Source organism: Bos javanicus, chromosome 12, assembly GCF_032452875.1.
Source record: "Bos javanicus breed banteng chromosome 12, ARS-OSU_banteng_1.0, whole genome shotgun sequence".
NCBI classification, from domain to species: Eukaryota; Metazoa; Chordata; class Mammalia; order Artiodactyla; family Bovidae; genus Bos; species Bos javanicus.
The window spans coordinates 20,214,978-20,233,010 of NC_083879.1; the positions used below are offsets into that span (position 1 = coordinate 20,214,978).

Genomic DNA, 18,033 nt, shown 5'->3' on the forward strand with positions numbered 1-18,033 from the left:
CACATTTGCAGAGGGCATGGCCTGCAATGTCCACCCTCCTGCCGTTCTACCTGTGCCCAGGTGGGTCATTAGCCCCCAAGGCTGCTCCACAGGGACTGGCATGGTTCTTCCCTGCCTCTCCCTGTAGGACCCACACGGTACAGAATGCAAGGTTTAGATTCAAGGCGGTAAGCCTCACATTTGCTTTGGTTCTAAGTTTGATTTTCCTAACCAGTTTATCTGAAGTCTTGTCTTTTCTAGTTTTCAGCTACTTACCCAGATTAAGAAGTTTATATTTTGTGTCTCATTTTCCCAATTAGCATGGTTTGTGTTGTCAAAACCTGAGTGGGGAAGAAAGGCAAGAACAGACAGGGAGTGTTTGCAGGGGAGGAGAGGGAAGGATGTAGAGTACTTAAAAGAAGTCTTCTTCAAGCCCACAGAGCCCAGAAAACAACGACAAAGCATGCCAAAGAGGGACATCCTGGAAGGATATTTTCTCCTTCCCCATCCCATCTCCTCTGCACTAGCCACCTGCCGCTGTCTGTATGAAGACTTCCTGGAGTTGACAAGTGGCAGAATCAGAGCTGCATCTATAGTGCCTGAACCGCTACATGCTCTAGACAAAATCAAGCCACGAGGGAATGCGTAACTGGGAAAGATAAATTGAAAGCCATGTTTTGTTTTACAAAGTAACATTCTTTTCCTCATTTGAGGGATATGTGGAAAAGAGAAAAAAACAAAGCATAAAAAAGGACAACAAATGTCATCGGCATCCTACCAGCCAGGAAGAGTGGGGTTTTTTTCAGTTTCTGAGTTCCCCTTGGCCACCTCTAAGCTGTTGGCTGTCCCACCTGGTTCTGCTTAGACTCGGCGGCTGGTTGGAGTACAGGTGTTAAAGACCTCATTAGCACAGTTCTGCTACTCACTTGGAGAACTAAACACTCTCCAGTGACTCTTAAGTTCTCCCAGCGCAATCTGTTTCTCCAGCTGGCAAGTCCAGAGGTTTGGGAGTTTGTGCGTCGCTGCGGCCTTCTCTTGAACGGTTCTGATTTGTCCTTCTGAAAGAACACGTGTAACCGTACCGCGTTAGGCCCACCTGTTCCTGATTTCCGTGCTCCGGCTTCCTTCCGCGCACCGTATTACTGGTTTCCTTTTATTTGGGGGTCAGGGAGGTACTATCGCTTTTCTTTCTTTCCCACCACTGAACAGAGAGAAGAAGAGGCAATGGTTTAAACCCATTTCTTCACAACTCCAGTCCAAAGTGTCCAAGGAAATTAAGTCCCCACACAACGGGGAATTGTTCTGCTGGCTGAAAGACAAGAAGGGGACAGGACAGTTCTAACTGTTCAATAGAAGAGCATAGACAAGCCAGAATCCTAAGCATGGTATTTGGTCAACACACTCCAACATGCATGTGCCCACTGGCATGGTGAACATGTTTTCTCTTTAAAAATCAGGGCAAGGTCTGAAAAATATAGTTCAAGGAACAGAGAATAAATTTAGTGACTTTTCCCTCACAAATGTGTTTTCTTCCATTTTAAGCAACTGTTGTTCAATTGCTAAGTTGCACCAGACTCTTTGTGACCCCACGGACTGCAGCACGCCAGGCTTCCCTGTCCTCCACTACTCCCAGAGTTTGCTCAAGTTCATGTCCATTGAGTCGGTGATGCCATCTAACCATCTCATCCTCTGCCACCCTCTTTGAAACAATGTTAAGCAATAGCCCACATTTTTAAGCAAAAGCCCAATTTTTCACAATAGATCACATTAAGTTATATGGTCTCTTTCTGATCATTTCTCCTCTGTGTTCTTATCAGCCTCCTCTTTCTCTTCCTAATTATCAACATCTCCAGGGTTCTATCCTTGACTCTTTGTTTTTCTTGTTTACAAGCTCCCTCTCAGGGAAGTGCTAGCTTACCTCGACTTCAGGTATACCCCCTGCTCTGCAGAGAAATCCCAGGCCCTCCCTGAACTTGCCAAAAAAGTAGTGCAGCAAAGCTAAAGTGTGCATTTTCTACTGTTGTGTGCCTTTGAGAAAAATTTTCAGTCTCTGGGCCTCCACTTCTCCATCCACACAGTGGGGAGCAAAGCTTGAGGCTATATCTGAAGGCATTTAAATATTAGCAAAGCTGTGTCGGTTGTAAATTGTCTAGTTTGTTTGTTTGAAAATATCTGAATTTCATTCTGATTAAACCAACTTAGGGTCCCTTTATCTCTTGAAAAAGGAATATATGCACACAGAAAATTTTACAAGGTGTGCACACAGGTAAGTCTCGGTTAACTTCTATCCCTCAGCCACTTTCCAGAAGCAACTACTTTTTTGTGCCTCACATTTTCTAGCTGCTAGGGAAATTCTCATGTAATATCTCTTGAAATATGAAATATCTTGCTGGGTATATGACACTGTTATTCACTATCCAACTGTAAATTTCAGGTTAATTCCAATTTTTGTTATTAAAATCAGTGGTGGACATGTTGGAATATAACTAGGGATAGATATCCAGAACTGATATTGATCAGTCAAAGGAGATATGCAAATTTTGTGACTAGGTTTTTTTTGAGCTATAATTTATACACAATAAAATGAAAGCTTTTAAGTATATAGGTCTGTAGGTTTTGACAGATGCCTACAGTTGTACACCACCACCAAAATCAAGGTACAGAATACTTCTGTCACCTCAGACACTTCCCTTGTGCCTCGTGATGTGTTGAAGCCAGAAGATTGTTAAACTTTAAGGAATTTTTGAAGCCTTAGTTAAAAACAGCTATTATTTAAAATTAAATTACATATACTTATAACTGATATAATTATACTTTTTAGAAGGTAGTAAGTACTAAAAGCTCATGTGTGTGTAGTCGTTCAGTAGTGTCCGACTCTTTGTGACGCCATAGACTATAGCCAGCCAGGCTCCTCTGTCCATGGAATTCTCCAGGCAAGAATACTGGAGTGGGTTGCCATTCCCTTCTCCAGGGGATCTTCCCAACCCAGAGATCAAACCCTGGTCTCCTGCATTGCAGGTAGATTCTTTACTGTCTGAGCTACCAGGGAGCCTAAAAACTTGTTGATTCCTAGTTATTTGACATTGTACTATTACCTGTGACTGAAGTTGTTTATATCTGTTTTATCTGTGTGGTGGAAATACCGTATAATACTGTGTTCTTTTGCATCTCTTCCTAACTCCACGTTCATCACTTTGTCATCACTTTGGGAGGTTAAAGTTGGCAATAGTGGGAATATTTCCACCAGAGTAATTGGCAAATGCTACAAATCAGAGTTTTTATTTGGACAGCTTGACCATTACCTGCCTACTATGTTTGCACCCTTTTATGCCACTGCCAGACCCTGGAAGTGACTGATAAGTTTTCTGCTCCTATAGTATTGTCTGTTTCTGAATGTAGATTGTAGTCTTTTGAGTTTAGTCTCTTTCACTGAACATAATGCATCTGAGATCAGTCTGTGTCGTATCAGCAGTTCCTTTTCATTCCTAAGTAATATTCTCTTGTATGAATGCATACGCCACCCTTTGTTTATCCATTCACCTGTTGATTGACATTTGAGCTTTTTTCTGTTTGGGGTGATTATGAATAAAGTCATTATAAATATTAACATATAGATTTTTATATGAATATTAGTTTTTCTTTGTCTTGGGTACAAACCTAGGAGTGAGATTATTGGTTCACACAAGAAGTATGTTATACTTTATAAGAAATTGTCAATTGTTTTAAAGTGGCAATTTTTTTGCATGCTGACAAGTAATATATAGACGTTCTAGTTACTCTTCATCCTTGCTAACATTCATTTTGGTCAGCTTTTAAATTTTAGATGTTCTAGTGTGTTCATCGGAGAAGGCAATGGCACCCCACTCCAGTACTCTTGCCTGGAAAATCCCATGGGCGGAGGAGCCTGGTAGGCTGCAGTCCGTGGGGTCGCTAAGAGTTGGACACGACTGAGCGACTTCACTTTCACTTTTCACTTTCATGCATTGGAGAAGGAAATGGCAACCCACTCCAGTGTTCCTGCCTGGAGAATCCCAGGGGCGGGGAGCCTGGTGGGCTGCCGTCTATGGGGTCGCACAGAGTCGGACACGACTGAAGCGACTTAGCAGCAGCAGCAGCAGCAGCAGTATGTTCATAGTGGCATCTCATTGTTGCTGGAGCATTGATCTAACATAACATATTACAAGGTTCTTACAAGTATTGGGCTGACCAAAAGAGTTTGCTTGAGTTTTTCCATGTGATGTCATGGAGATATCTGAACTAACTTTTTGGCCAACTCAATATAATCCTTTAATTTTTGAAGAATATTTTCACAAAATATATAATTTATAAACTGCTCTTTTAAGAACTTTGAAGATGTTCTGCTGGGTTTTGGTTTATAATCTTCACTTTGTGAGAAGTCAGCAGTTTTATTATTGAGCCTTTGAAGGTAATACGTCATTTTTCCCGTACCTCTTTAAGAGTTTGTTTCTGTTGTCTTTGGTTTTCGGAAGCTTTATTATTATGTGCTTATATATGATTTGCTTGTGTGTTTATCCTTTCTGGGGTTAGCTGAACTTCATATATGGTTCAGTGGCTTGGTGTCTTTGATCATTTAAGAAAAAAATTCACAACCATTAGCTCCTCAAATATCACTTCTTCCAAGACTTTTTCTTTTCTACTTCTGGGGTTCAAGTTACTTGAATTTTAGACTTGTTAACCTTGTATTAGGTTCTTTTATCTATTTCGTCTACTTCTGTTTCTCTACACGCCCAGCTAGATATTTTCTCCTATTTTTCATTATCTGTGTTTTGACTCTTCTGTTAAGTCTGTTAATTGATATCTTAATTGCAGTTGTTGTTCATTTTTTTTCATTTTCATATTTGTTACAACTTCCATTCTGGCTGAAATTCTCCCTCTTATTTAATTCCTCAAAAATATTAACTGTGATTATTAAAAGTCTATCTCTATTTAAAACATGGACTTTATAATAGCTATTTTTTGTGAATCTGTTTATAGTGGCTGATTTTTTTCATGATGTTCAGTCCAGATTTTCATTTTTTGGAAGCCTTGTTACTTTTGATCGCATGTTGGACATTGTGTGTGGGGCACTGTAGATGTTATATAAGTTCCTGGATTATATTCTAATGTTATTTTGACCAGAGAGAATTTCCTTTTGTTTTTAAGAGACAACTAGGCTAGGATACAGAGAAAGCAATGGCACCCCACTCCAGTACTCCTGCCTGGAAAATTCCGTGGACGGAGGAGCCTGGTAGGCTGCAGTCCATGGAGTCACGAAGAGTCAGACACGACTGAGCGACTTCACTTTCACTTTTCACTTTCATGCATTGGAGAAGGAAATGGCAACCCACTCCAGTGTTTTTGCCTGGAGAATCCCAGGGATGGGGGAGCCTGGTGGGCTGCTGTCTCTGGGGTCGCACAGAGTTGAACGCGACTGAAGTGACTTAGCAGCAGCAGCAGCAGCAAGCTAGGATAAGCTCACCATTGTCCAATTAAGGAATGAGATGATCAAATTGAAGCTCCAATTCTTATGAGGTCTGATTTATTTCCAGGCCATCCTTATTCTTAGTGTGTCAATTTTGAGGGTCCCAAATGAAATCCAAGGGTATATACCAGCTATACTCCATCTTGGTGGGCTTCAAACTCCAATTTTCACCACCCCCAACCCCCAGCCCTGTGAAACTACTGGAAACCCCCTAACTTTTCAATCTCTCGGGCACTGATTTTAAAACTGGCAGTCAATCCTCTTGAGGGAAAAAATTGCCCCAAATGTCTGATCATGACTCCTGGATTTCCTTCTCATCTGGATCTTGGCCCTCCAAATTCTTACCCTCTTGGTAGTTTCAGATGTTTAAGCACATTTTTAAAATACATTTTGTTCAGTTTTGTATTTTCTCAATAAAAGGGTGGGACCTAAACAGGCTTATTGGTATGCAGTACTCCATCAGTCATTTCGAAAAACTTCCCAGATTATTCTGATGGGCAGCTGCAGTAACATACCACAGCACAGAGCATTAAGTGCATGCAACATTCTTCGTGAATTGATTCCTTCAAATCTGTGTGGCCTACCTACTGCCCCCCAAGCCCATACACCAACCAGCCTGATGGAGCCAGACCAGTGTTCTCTCTTACATTCAGCTCTTGTGTTTATCACCATTCCTTGACCCACTCCTTTATTCACCCTTTGTATCTTGTTTTAAGTGTTACCTCTTCATATACTTGTTACGCAGACATACTGTCATAATCAAATAGCACACGTAAGATGCTCATTATACAGCAAGTTAAACAGGTTACATCCCTGACCTCATAGAGTGCTGCTGTGCGTGTGCTCAGTAATATCTGACTCTTTGGGACCCCATGGACTGTAGCCCACTAGACTCCTCTGTCCGTGAGGTTTTCCAGGCAAGAATACTGGAGTGGGCTGCCATTTCCTCCTCCAGGGTCTCTTCCCGACCCAGGGATTCAACTTGTGTCTCTTGTGTCTCCTGCATTGGCAGGCAGATTCATACAACAATCTGCCTGTTATCTGTCTCTTCCATCAGTTTGTAAGGCTCACTAGGAGCTGTTTGCTGTTTTAAAGATAGGACTAGGTCTTCTGAGATATTCTGTCAGTCTGAAGTTCCACTTTTTCTCCTTCAATAAACCTCCCATTTCTTGATCTTCTGTCCTTCTACCATCTTATAGCCAGTCATTAGGACTGTGAGGTCACTGAAGAAAGGAACTGACACAGGTGCTTAAATAATGGTTATTGAGTTAAATTAAATGAAACATAGTTTTCAAAAGTCAAATTTCATGAAAATAAGGCTGCCTCAGAAATCTGAAGTCTGTGTTCAATTAGTTTTGATTAAATTCAGTCCATACATAGCTGAATAATATAGAGAAAATATCTGTCTCACTGTAAATGAAAATAATGTTCAGTTCCTACTCTGTTGAGTAATTATTTACTCTGTGCTGATTTTCCTGGCGATATCATATAATTAACTAATTTTGCTTAGAGCTTGATATGTGCCAGGCATGATACTATCTTTACCCATGTGTTTTCCCATTTAATCCTCACAATAGTTCTATGTAGTAGATGCTATTGTTTTTAAGACCAAGAGATACCAGGTCATCTTACCAAGGTCATATACCTAGAGGTTCGCTCATCCAGGACACAAAGAATGTATGTGCATGTGCTCAGTCATGTCCAGCTCTTTGTGATCCTATGGAATGTAACCCGCCAGGCGCCTCTGTCCATGGGATTCTCCAAGCAAGAATACTGGAGTGGGTTGCCATGCCCTCCTCCCTGGGATCTTCCTGACCCAGGGATTGAACCCACATCTCCTGTGGCTCCTGCATTGCAGACATCTTCTTTACTGCCGAGCCACTGGGGAAGCCCCAAACAAGGTATATCTAATCCTGAAACTCATGCTTGAGTAACACTACACTAAACAGAGGTAGAAAAAGCATGCCTGTACACCTACAATTGCTTTCTGCACTCTTTTTCATCGCTAATTAACAGTACCTCGTTTCCATTGCTATTTCACTGTATATCATACAACAAACGACTTAAAATTTCAGATCTCCAGTTTCCTCATCTATAATAACTGAATTCAATACTTCCCTGAAAAGTTCTGAGAGAAGGGTCAGGCATGATATCAGGTGTGTTACAAGTGCTTGCTAAGCATGATTACACACACACACATACACACAAGCACACACTTTGTCCACATCTTTATTTGTTTTTATTGACTTCTTTATACCATCTGTTATTTGACTATAACTACTTTAGTTATGCATTCTTTTTCTGTACTCTAGGCAGTGCTCACATGGTTTTAACTAACTTCATATGAATTAATTACTTACCAGTAGTGACATATTTATTATCAATTACACAGTTGCTTTATGGAGTTCTAGTGAAACATTACTTCAAGTGTAAAATATGTCTATGTTAAGAACAAATTACCCATGGTAATAAACAAATTTGATATAAGCCACTATGTACTGAGCTTAAAGCTGTGTTCATTGAAAAGCCTCAAGTCATTTCATCTTTGCTGAAGACTCATATTTAAGTAATTGTGTAATATAGTCTTCATTGCTGCCCAGCTACACTTCTCTCTGAGTTTACAACAAAGAACACAGCCCAGAATTTAGTGCATGTTCTACAGGATTATTTCTTATTGGGAAAAAAAAAAAGACAGATTTCTAAGAATCCTGGATGAAAGGAAAACATAATAGATTAATTCTGTTCAGTATATTATTTCATAAAGTGGTCAGATTTCAGCACACTTGCCTTTGGTCTGTTTGCCTAGGGTTATCTCATCACTTTATTTTTTTTAAAAAAAGACCACATTGATATTAGTTCCCTTGGTTGTTTTGAATATCAAGATCTGTTTAACAATTGCTTTCTGCACATCCAATTGGTTCACCCATGCAAGGGGTCCATCTGTTACCCTGAGGTGGGTGACGACAACTGCAGGCCATTTATAGGACCGGCCAGAGAAGCCGCGATAGTGAAGGGATTGGCTTCCTAAGTCTTTTCTGATAAGAATCACCTTGGGCACTTATTGAATGCACAGCTTTTCAGGACTTGGTCCTAGCAACTCTGATTCAGTGGATCTGAGCACTTGGAAGTCTAACAAAAAATCAAGGTAACTTTTCAAACTTACCCTTGGGTACATTTGGAAAATACTGTTACAAGTGTTATATGAGCTTTTATTATTTGAGAAAATGGATGCGTTTTATCCTCTTGTGCTTCAGTAGGTATGTATGCAGAACTCTGCAGGCTATACCTTCGAACGTGTGCATGTTTATCAATCTGCCTGTCTATAAACACATTTGTGTTGTTTTAGTTGCTCAGTCATGTCCAACTCTTTGCCACCCATTGGACTGTAGCCCACCAGGTTCCTCTATCTATGGGATGTTCCAGGCAAGAATACTGGAGTGGGTTGCTATTTCCTACCACAGTGGGTCTTCCCAACCCAGGGATCGAACCCATGTCTCCTGCAAGTCTCCTGCATTGCAGGCAGATTCTTTACTGCTGAGCCATCGTGGAAGCACAAAGTACTTTACACTAAGTTTATCTAAGGCTATCAGAAAAGGGACGGATTTATACAAAGGGCTGTAGAGAAGGAAAGGAAAGCAGCAGCTTTCCTTTGGAGCTCAAAGTCTCGTAAGTCATATTCTGGGAGGATTCAGCACTGGAATAGCTGCTTTAGGGCTGAACAAAACCCCACTTACCAACCCCCTTAAGGATTGCTACATTTTAAAGTGAAGTAGCACTCCGTTTTTTCTATGAATGACTCGATACCCTGTCTCTAGCGGGCTGAACCAGGAATCAATAGAGAAACCAAGAGTAAACCTATGTGTACTAGGCGTGTGAGAAGACAGCTGCCTTTACAAAGGCTTGGTGAGAAATTTTCTCCAATAATACCAGTTGCTGTTGGGATGGAGGTATACCAATCCAACAAAAACACCTTTTGGAAAAGAGTAAATGCCAAGGTATGAGATAGCCAAGACTTTCAAGTTCAGACTGCATACTGAATGACACTGGCCAACTGTCCTTGTTTCCTGAAGCACCAAGACCCTGAGCACCTGTAGCTACTGAGAGTCATCACTTATTATACCACAATTCCATAAAACCTCAACATAGAGGCTTTTCCCCAAAGTCATCTGTTCATGTCCCTTTCTTGCAGGCCTAACTAGCAAAGTAATATAAGCACACAATGTCTGCAACTGAGCACTGACCTTATGTCAGTCAACAGCCACAGAGAGCTGTAGGTCTTGGGAAGTTCAGCACACAGCATATGTTAGCTACTTTGCCTTTAATCTAGAAACCTGACTCTCCTGGTGAAGTTTTATGTAATTTTCAGTTTATACAATGACCAATACATCATGGCACCATCTAACCAGAACGGATGCTGGCTATCAAATACCAACTTTGTTCAGGGTTCTTAGTTGAGAACATACAATCTATTCGAACTAGTTTAAGCTGGAAGAAATTTATTTAGAGGTGCTGAAAGTTCACATACTCAGTGTGAGGGCTGAAGAAATAGACTTTGGTCACAATTTCCAGGATGTGTCTCAAAACAACATTGCAGAACTAGAAAGTCAAGGGAGCTGCCACCTCTGACATGATCAAAAGCTGAAGAGTCAGCCAACTGCTACTATAACTCCCGGCTCCAGAATCATACAGCTGTCACCATGGTCCACACAAGCAAAATAGATGCTTTGTCATCTACATCTCTCCCTAGTGTAGAGAATACTATAGTGCCACTCAAACACCTTTAAGCTCTAAGGTGTGGTCCTGAAGCATAGCCCTGGAGACGCCAGGAATGTTGGCTGCAACTCACCACTAAGAATTTCCCTTGGCCATAAAAACCACGCCTAGCCGGAGGAATGCTTTCCACGCCATTGAATGGTTGCTGCAGGGCTGCAAAGACCCAGCTTCCTCGCTTCAGTTAGGGACAACTCTGAAGAGTCATCCTGGTTACAGAGCATCTTATAGAATCAGCAGACGTCTCTTTTGCTTTTGTATCTCAATGTAGCTTCTTCTTCCCATCAAAATTATTAAATTATTGTTCATTACAATAATTGGGTACAATTATTGCACAATGAAAAACAAGGTCTAAGTGGCAGCCAGAGAGCCTGACTCCTAGAGAGCCATGGGAATGATGACTAGAACATGGCATTCCTGGGACAAGAGAGATAGATAGGCAGCCGAAGAGGGTATTTCTCAATCTATCAATCAAAAGAAATTAAAAAAAAAAAAAAAAAGAATGGTTAGGAGACTAAGAGCAGCAACCCCCAATAGGTAGTTCCTAGACTGAGCTGTGGAGAAGGCAATGGCAACCCACTCCAGTGTTCTTGCCTGGAGAATCCCAGGGACAGGGAGCCTGGTGGGCTGCCATCTATGGGGTCACACAGAGTCGGGCACAACTGAAGTGACTTAGCAGCAGCAGCAGACTGAGCTGATTCTCGTATCTGGAATCCACTGACTGGGAGAAGCTGGGTCACTAGTACAAAGGATCCCAGAGCACCAAGGTACTTGTATATGGTAATGATTCTCCCAGCTCCTCCCCAAAGGGATCTATAGCCACATGTTTGGGTGACTATCCACTAGGGAAAGGAAATTACTCAAATATTTTGAGAACTAGTGGACATGGACATACATAGCAGTTGGCAAATCTTCCACACTGGTTTCTTGGCCTGGAGTTTAGAGCTACCAGAGTGGGGAATGACAAATGGAAGGCTTTGAAACTGTCTCCCTCTTCCTGCCAAGTTTGTAAATTAAAAAATAACATCACATCTTGGGGCCAGTGACAGAGATAAATGCCAACAGAAATGCCTTGGGAGTTTTGGTTGGTCTATGAGCTTCAGGGGATAGGAGGTAACCCTTTGAAGTTCAGAGGCCCCATATCAATATAGTTTTTAGGGCCTGGGCATGCCAGGGCATCGATTCCAAAGTAGATGATGGGTATTATATCTTGTACTTCCCCTCACTAAGAAGGATATACAAGTGTGATAGACCTCTTCGGGTTCTGAGTACAGCAAATTCCACACTTGGGAATATTTTTCCAGGCTGTGCATCAGGTGACAAGTAGGCCCTTCTTGCTGGGACAGGTAGAGAAGGAGCAGGAAGGGCAGAACAGTAGAGGGATGTGCAGCAGGCCCAGGCTTCTGGACAAGCAGCCCAACCCCCTTGGCGATACTGCTGCTGCTGCTAAGTCGCTTCAGTCGTGTCCGACTCTGTGCGACCCCATAGACGGCAGCCCACTAGGCTCCTCTGTCCCTGGGATTCTCCAGGCAAGAATACTGGAGTGGGTTGCCATTTCCTTCTCCAATGCAGGAAAGTGAAAAGTGAAAGTGAAATCGCTAGGGTACCCCAATAGAGACATCTGTGGTAGAAAAACAGATGTCCTGTGGAGTTGATGGCAAATTCGTCCTTACGAGGAATCATAACACAGGCACCTAGCAAGGCACTTGATATCTGCAGCATAAAATTATATTTCATTTGAAAAACGACTTGGCCCTCACCATGGGAGTGAGGTGGTCATCCGAGCAGAGCTGTCCATCTATCAGATCCACCGAGTTATACGGTTGGTGGCCCAACAGTAATCTATCGTAAGATAGAAGCGGGGCACCTGGGGCTGGCACAGGTTAGTTGCACAAGTGAGTGACCCAGTCCGTGTGTCATCCACCCCTCTTGCTCTGGTGTCTCTTGGAGCACACACAGGGCCACATGGTAAGTCCCCTCCTGCCAGCTGACAGAAGAGGGAAAGGCCAAACTTCATCCACAGGTGAGATGCTGTCTCAGATGAGGACAGAATATTCTCAGAACCAACCAACAATATACAGGGCTGTGCCCCCAGAAGGCAGAATGCACGTGCCTAGGAACTAAGTGGTAGAAATACGAGTAGCCCAAATGTTCACACCCCCAGGGACCCATTTGGGGGAATCTGTGCTTTCTATCCCTTCACCTTTAAGCGCTATGGCTCATTGTGCCCAAAGACCAGCATTTCAAGGAAAGGAGTCATCACGCAGGTAGGAACAATTGGCCTTGGTCACCGGGAAAAGATAGGCAGCTGTTACACACAAAACGCAACACACTGCAGTTCTGGCGTCCTGATGATTAACTGGAGTTGGCATGTTTTTGTTTGACCCTGTGCAATTTTGATGACAAGTGCGGTAGTCACAGCCTGAAAAGAATATGCTGACCAGGGACTCAGACCTTCACGGGGGCGGGGTGGGAGGGGGTGGGATCTGGTCACCATACCAGTGAAGCTTCTAGAGCAGTGGACATGATAGCTAGGAGGAAAGGGAATATAGAAGGAGCAGTAGAGAAGAAGACCATGAGCATCTGCTGTGGCCTTAAAACCAGCTGCATTCATGAAGACTGTAGTTCATTAGATCAAGCTGTTTCATAAGTTTTCCCTGAAAATGATGCCAGCCAAAATTCCCAAGAAGCTGTTTGCAGATGAGGTAGATGTAGTATAAGCAAGTCGGTCTGAGCAGTGCAGTGGGTGCTCAGTAGTGAACATTAGGGGTCTGTGCTGGGCTGTCCATATTTCCTCTTCAGGACCTAGGCGCTCATTCTCCCAGCAGTCCAGAGAGTTGAATGCTGATGACTATGCCCATCTTTGAAAATAACTCCTGACCATTAGGAGCCACCTTGCCCCAGGTATGCCTTGTCCCTGGGTTGAGGGGAGGGGAAAGGGCAGACTATGTCCATTGACTAATATATACAGGGTATAGCCTTCCCTGGTGCTCTAGCAGTTAAGACTCTGCCTTGCAATGCAGGGTACTTGGGTTTGATCCCTGGTTGGGGAACTAAGATCCCACATACCGTAGGGCAGCTGAGCCCCTACACCACAACTGGAGAGTCATATGTGCCACAACAAAAGATCCCACGTGCTGCAATGAAGATCCCGAGTGCCGCAGCTGAGACCAGATGCAACCAAATAAATGAACGTGTTTTAAGATAGATGCAGGATACCGCATACTAGTCTCTTCCACCTCAGCTGAGGACACCTCTGAATGGCCTTCCCAGTGCGGAGCACTCGTGGGGTTGACTGAAGTCTGCTTTGCAACTACATCGCAGTTCAGTTTCTCTAAACTCAGTCTGTTCCTGCTTCCCTCTTTTCCTTCTAGGTGTTGTTCCCAAAGACAGTCCCTAATAAATCTTCTGTATGCAGATCTTTGCCTGTGTGCTTAGTCACTCAGTCATGTCTGACTCTTTGCAACCTCATGGACTGTAGCCTGCCAGGCTCCTCTGTCCATGGATTCTCCAGGCAAGAATACTGGAGTGGGTTGCCATGCCCTCCTCCAGGGCATCTTCCCAAACCCAGGGGTTGAACCCAGGTCTCCCGCATTTCAGGCAGATTCTTTACCACCTGGGCCATCAGGGAAGCCCATTCTTTGCACAGGAATCAGTTTTCAGGAAGTCAAGTCTAAGATACCATAAACTTGATATAAAATCTAAGATGTGGTGCATCTATTCCTGCAGTCTACATTACATGTGAAGTGCTAACTGTAAGGGACCTGGGGAAAGGAGTAGCTAGCCTTGCAAGCACTAAACTACTGGAAGTCATGCCCAGATTGGGGTGAACTGTGCAGAGGAATTGATTTGCAGTATCCAACATGGATACATCTTAGAAGCCTGTCCAGCATGTGATGGCTGATAATTATTATTTCTTGGAGCAGAGAGAAAACTTGCTTCTACCTCAACATCTTTGCTCCCCTAATTGTCAACACAGACTGGTTTCTCCTTTGGAGCTGGCTAATCACTGCCAAAAGGCAAGTAACAAATTGTTCAAATATGTGCGTAGAACAATTCTCTGTCACGTGGGCTTGAAAGCTTTGTGAAGGACATTTGATATTCACTGATGATTTACTTTGTGCCAGCCATGGCCTAAGGTGACTTCCGGATGGATTCAGGAATAGCGATTTGATGTGTTGGAGATCACCGTGTAGAAAACTGGAAACAGAAACTGGGGAGTTAAATTGGTGTTTTGTGTTATTTTGTTTTGCTTTCGTGTCACAGTGGCAGCTGTGGGATTTGAACTTTCCTCTGACTCCTAAGTCCATTCTCTTTCCTCAATACTGTGGTGTCTGGTGAAAAGCAGGGAGCAAGTCAGTCTTCCTTCTCAACCAGTCTAACTGAGCTGCTTGCTCTATGGGGCTGATGAAACAAAGGGTCATGGTTTTATATTTCCCCAAAAGCTGTGTCTGTCATGTGAGGTCCCACTGCATGGAGCATCTCCTGGGCAGCAGTCCATTCATGTGCCACTGGACATGATGGGAGTCAGTCCAGATAGACCTGAGAGGCTGGCCACAGCTCCAATGCCATCCCCATGGAAACAGCTTGGAGGTCAGGGTCCGCTGAAAGCAGGGCAGGAGGCGAGCTTTTGTGTCTTAAAGGCAGTGCACAGTCACTCCAGTGTTCTGTGGAGAAGATGAGCTTAAAGCAGAAGCGTGCAGCTGCAACATCTCACGCATCTTTATCATGCCAAAGGACAAGAGGTCAAAACCTTGGTTGGCAAATTAGAAGGCAATTTGGACCTTGTCAGTGACCTACCTGAACATATGGGAAGCATTTTTCCCATCTCTGTTCAATCTGAGTTGAGAATTGTGTTTATGGGAAAAGAACCAACATTTACTGAGTGACCACCATGTCCAGGCACTGAATTCCCTCAGCTACACCAGGACTTTGGGCATTGTGATCCAATATTTATGTGTTGTTGTGTTTTTTTTTTTTTTTTTAAAAAGGAACTTGGGGAAGTTTAGTAAATCCCCCAACATCCCCACACTGAGGAATACCTGGCTGAAACGCTAATCCAGTCTGTCTGGCCTGAAGCCCACATGTTGTCTATGATGCTGTTTAGAGAGAAGAGCAAGACAGGGTGAGTATCGCTGAGCTAGTTTCATCAGAACTTTTGCTAAAATGCATTTGCTTCGTCTGTCTTAAGAATCCAAGGTGGTTTTGCAGCATCTCTCTGGAAGGGATGTTCACAGATGGTGCATAGATATCTCAGCCAAGAGCTCTTAAATATTACGTGACTCTATTCTCCGAAGGAATTCCCTGAGCACACTGGGTCTCCGTGCCTTAGACTGCGTGGACACCTGCACACACAAAACTCACACTCAGCCCTCCGTGTTCTCACACACAGATGCACATTTTCTCCCATTCTCTCACTCGCTCCCTGTCTCACAACACACCTGTTACTGCCTCTCAACAAAGACCGTTTTGTACTGTGAAAGCACCAATTCAGAGGGAAAACGTAAACCATATGGAGGGAATGGCAGAAGGGAAGTTCTTAAGCAAATAAATAACATAACTTGTCTCATGAATTTTCCCATTTTCCCTTGGGGTGAAGATGAAGTAAAGGGAACTAGTGCCCACCTGCCCCGGTGCTCTTGCCAACTGCAGTTTGTTTCCAATTTTAAAGGCGAAAAGTAGCTCTTTCCTAGGACTAACCATCGTTGACCGAGGGAGGCAGAGCCTCAAAGTGTCAGTTGCTTAGAGGGATTGAATATAATGCTACAGATTCCAGAATATTGAGGGAAATTAGTATTGAGATTAGCTCCACATCCTAGATAACCAAGAGAAGATGTAATTTGATACCAATTCATACAATTTTCCAATGTAGTCCTACTAAATTATATGTTATCTATCAATGTGCAAGAGGTCAGGTCAAGAAAATTTTTTTCTTTATCTCAATAAGTAGAAAACACCATGTTGAATCCCAAGGAAGTTTGCTAAATTGCTTTTTACAAAAGCGTCCTGAGAAATCTGAGTGCTTGACATGAGACAATTCAAAACTGAACAATTACAAGGTTTTCTCCCATTTTCTTTTGTCTATCCTTCTCATGGAGGAGAAAGAAAACCTTAGCAAAATAAATAAAGGCAGATGAAATGACCTGGGAAGAAGTGAGAAGCATGGAGTTGGTGGAAATTAAATGAGTTTTTAGTGATCAGTTTCCCAATTTCCCCATTCCTCACAGATGTTGCCAAGATGCTTCTCCAGTATCAACAGCTAGCAAGGAGGGAGCAGGGGCAGGTTCTGACCCCATGTCCAGTGTTATTTTCTGCTATATTACCCTGCCCAGGAGGAGACTGCTAAGGGGAAAGGGGAAGCCTGGAACTTTCCCCACAGGTATAATTTGCCCATTAGACAACAGAAGAAAACAGTTGTTAAGTTGATTTCATCTTCAAAATGATCCCTGTGTCCCACAGTTCCTGCAGATGTGACTACCATGGAATAAATTTGGAGAAGTATTAATTTGCTCCCTCCTGTGCCCCCAGATGGGTTGACTGGTGCAGTGTTTTGCATCGCATGGCTCCTGATCCAAGTCCAGGGGGTGTCTTGGGTACCAACAGGGCTGGAAGCCAACCTTTGGTATTTCTGTCTTAAATTACACTTGCAGGGCCCATGAGCATCTTATTTTTCTAATTCTGTTTCGCACAAAACAAGCCAACATCTGCCTTTTGTTATTTCTAACCCTCGTTGTTTTTTAAACATTCGTAGTACGTTTTGTGGAAAAGGAAATGGCAACCCACTCCAGTGTTCTTGCCTGGAGAATCCCAGGGACGGGGGAGCCTGGTGGGCTGCCGTCTACGGGGTCGCACAGAGTCGGACACGACTGAAGTGACGCAGCAGCAGCAGCAGCAGCAGCAGCAGTACGTTTTGAGTAAAAGTGCCTTTACAAAAACTGCCTGGCGGGGCCTGGGCACAGTCACACCACGGGCAGAGGGCTCACAGCCTGCCTCTCCCATGTCACCAACACTCAGGATGCTTCCCAAGGCTATCTAGGGTTTGCCCAAAAGGTGTGAGTTCAAGATCTCTGGAAAAGACAAAAAAGAAAGTGAACCAGGCAATTTGTGGTGAGGGCGTCTTACCCAATCAGGAGGGGACAAAAGTGGGAGCCTCCTTTCCTTTCATTGTCACACTTGGCCAACTTTGTTTTTCTCCACTGAACACCAATTTTTCATAAGAGGACATTATTCCCCCATCCCACCAATATGTGGAGAACAGAAGAGAATCCTGAAAAGAAGAAGAGAAGGGGGGATTTGTTCCGCTTTGGTCACATGGAAATGGAAGAGAGTTCTAGGAGATGGCAGGAAGGTTTTGGGGAGAAGGGCTCCCAGCCATGATTCTCTTTTTAAACTAATTTTTATTGGAGTATAGTTGATTTACAATGTTGTATTAGCTTCTGCTGTTCAGCAAAGTGAATCTGTTATACATATACATATCAGTTCAGTCGCTCAGTCATGTCCGACTCTTTGCGACCCCATGGACTGCAGCATGCCAGGCCTCCCTGACCATCACCAACTCCCAGAGTTTACTCAAACTCATGTCCATTGAGTCAGTGTTGCCATCCACCCATCTCATCCTCTGTTGTCTCATTCTCCTCCCACCTTCAATCGTTCCCAGCGTCAGGGTCTCTTCCAGTGAGTCAGTTCTTTGGATGAGGTGGCCAAAGTATTAAAGTTTCAGCTTCAGCATCAGTCCTTCCAATGAATATTCAGGACTGATTTCCTTTAGGATGGACTGGTTGGATCTCCTTGCAGTCCAAGGG

General features: G+C 43.3%; 1 long non-coding RNA gene across 2 annotated transcripts in view; it reads left to right on the forward strand.

Moving 5' to 3' along the window:
• LOC133258259 (uncharacterized) overlaps window positions 1-18,033 on the forward strand; it is a 132,832-nt gene that overhangs the window by 23,230 nt on the left and 91,569 nt on the right. For both annotated transcript variants that reach the window (XR_009739892.1, XR_009739891.1), the window contains exon 3: window positions 15,223-15,356. This is a non-coding gene — a long non-coding RNA (uncharacterized LOC133258259). The remainder of the gene's footprint in view (window positions 1-15,222; window positions 15,357-18,033) is intronic.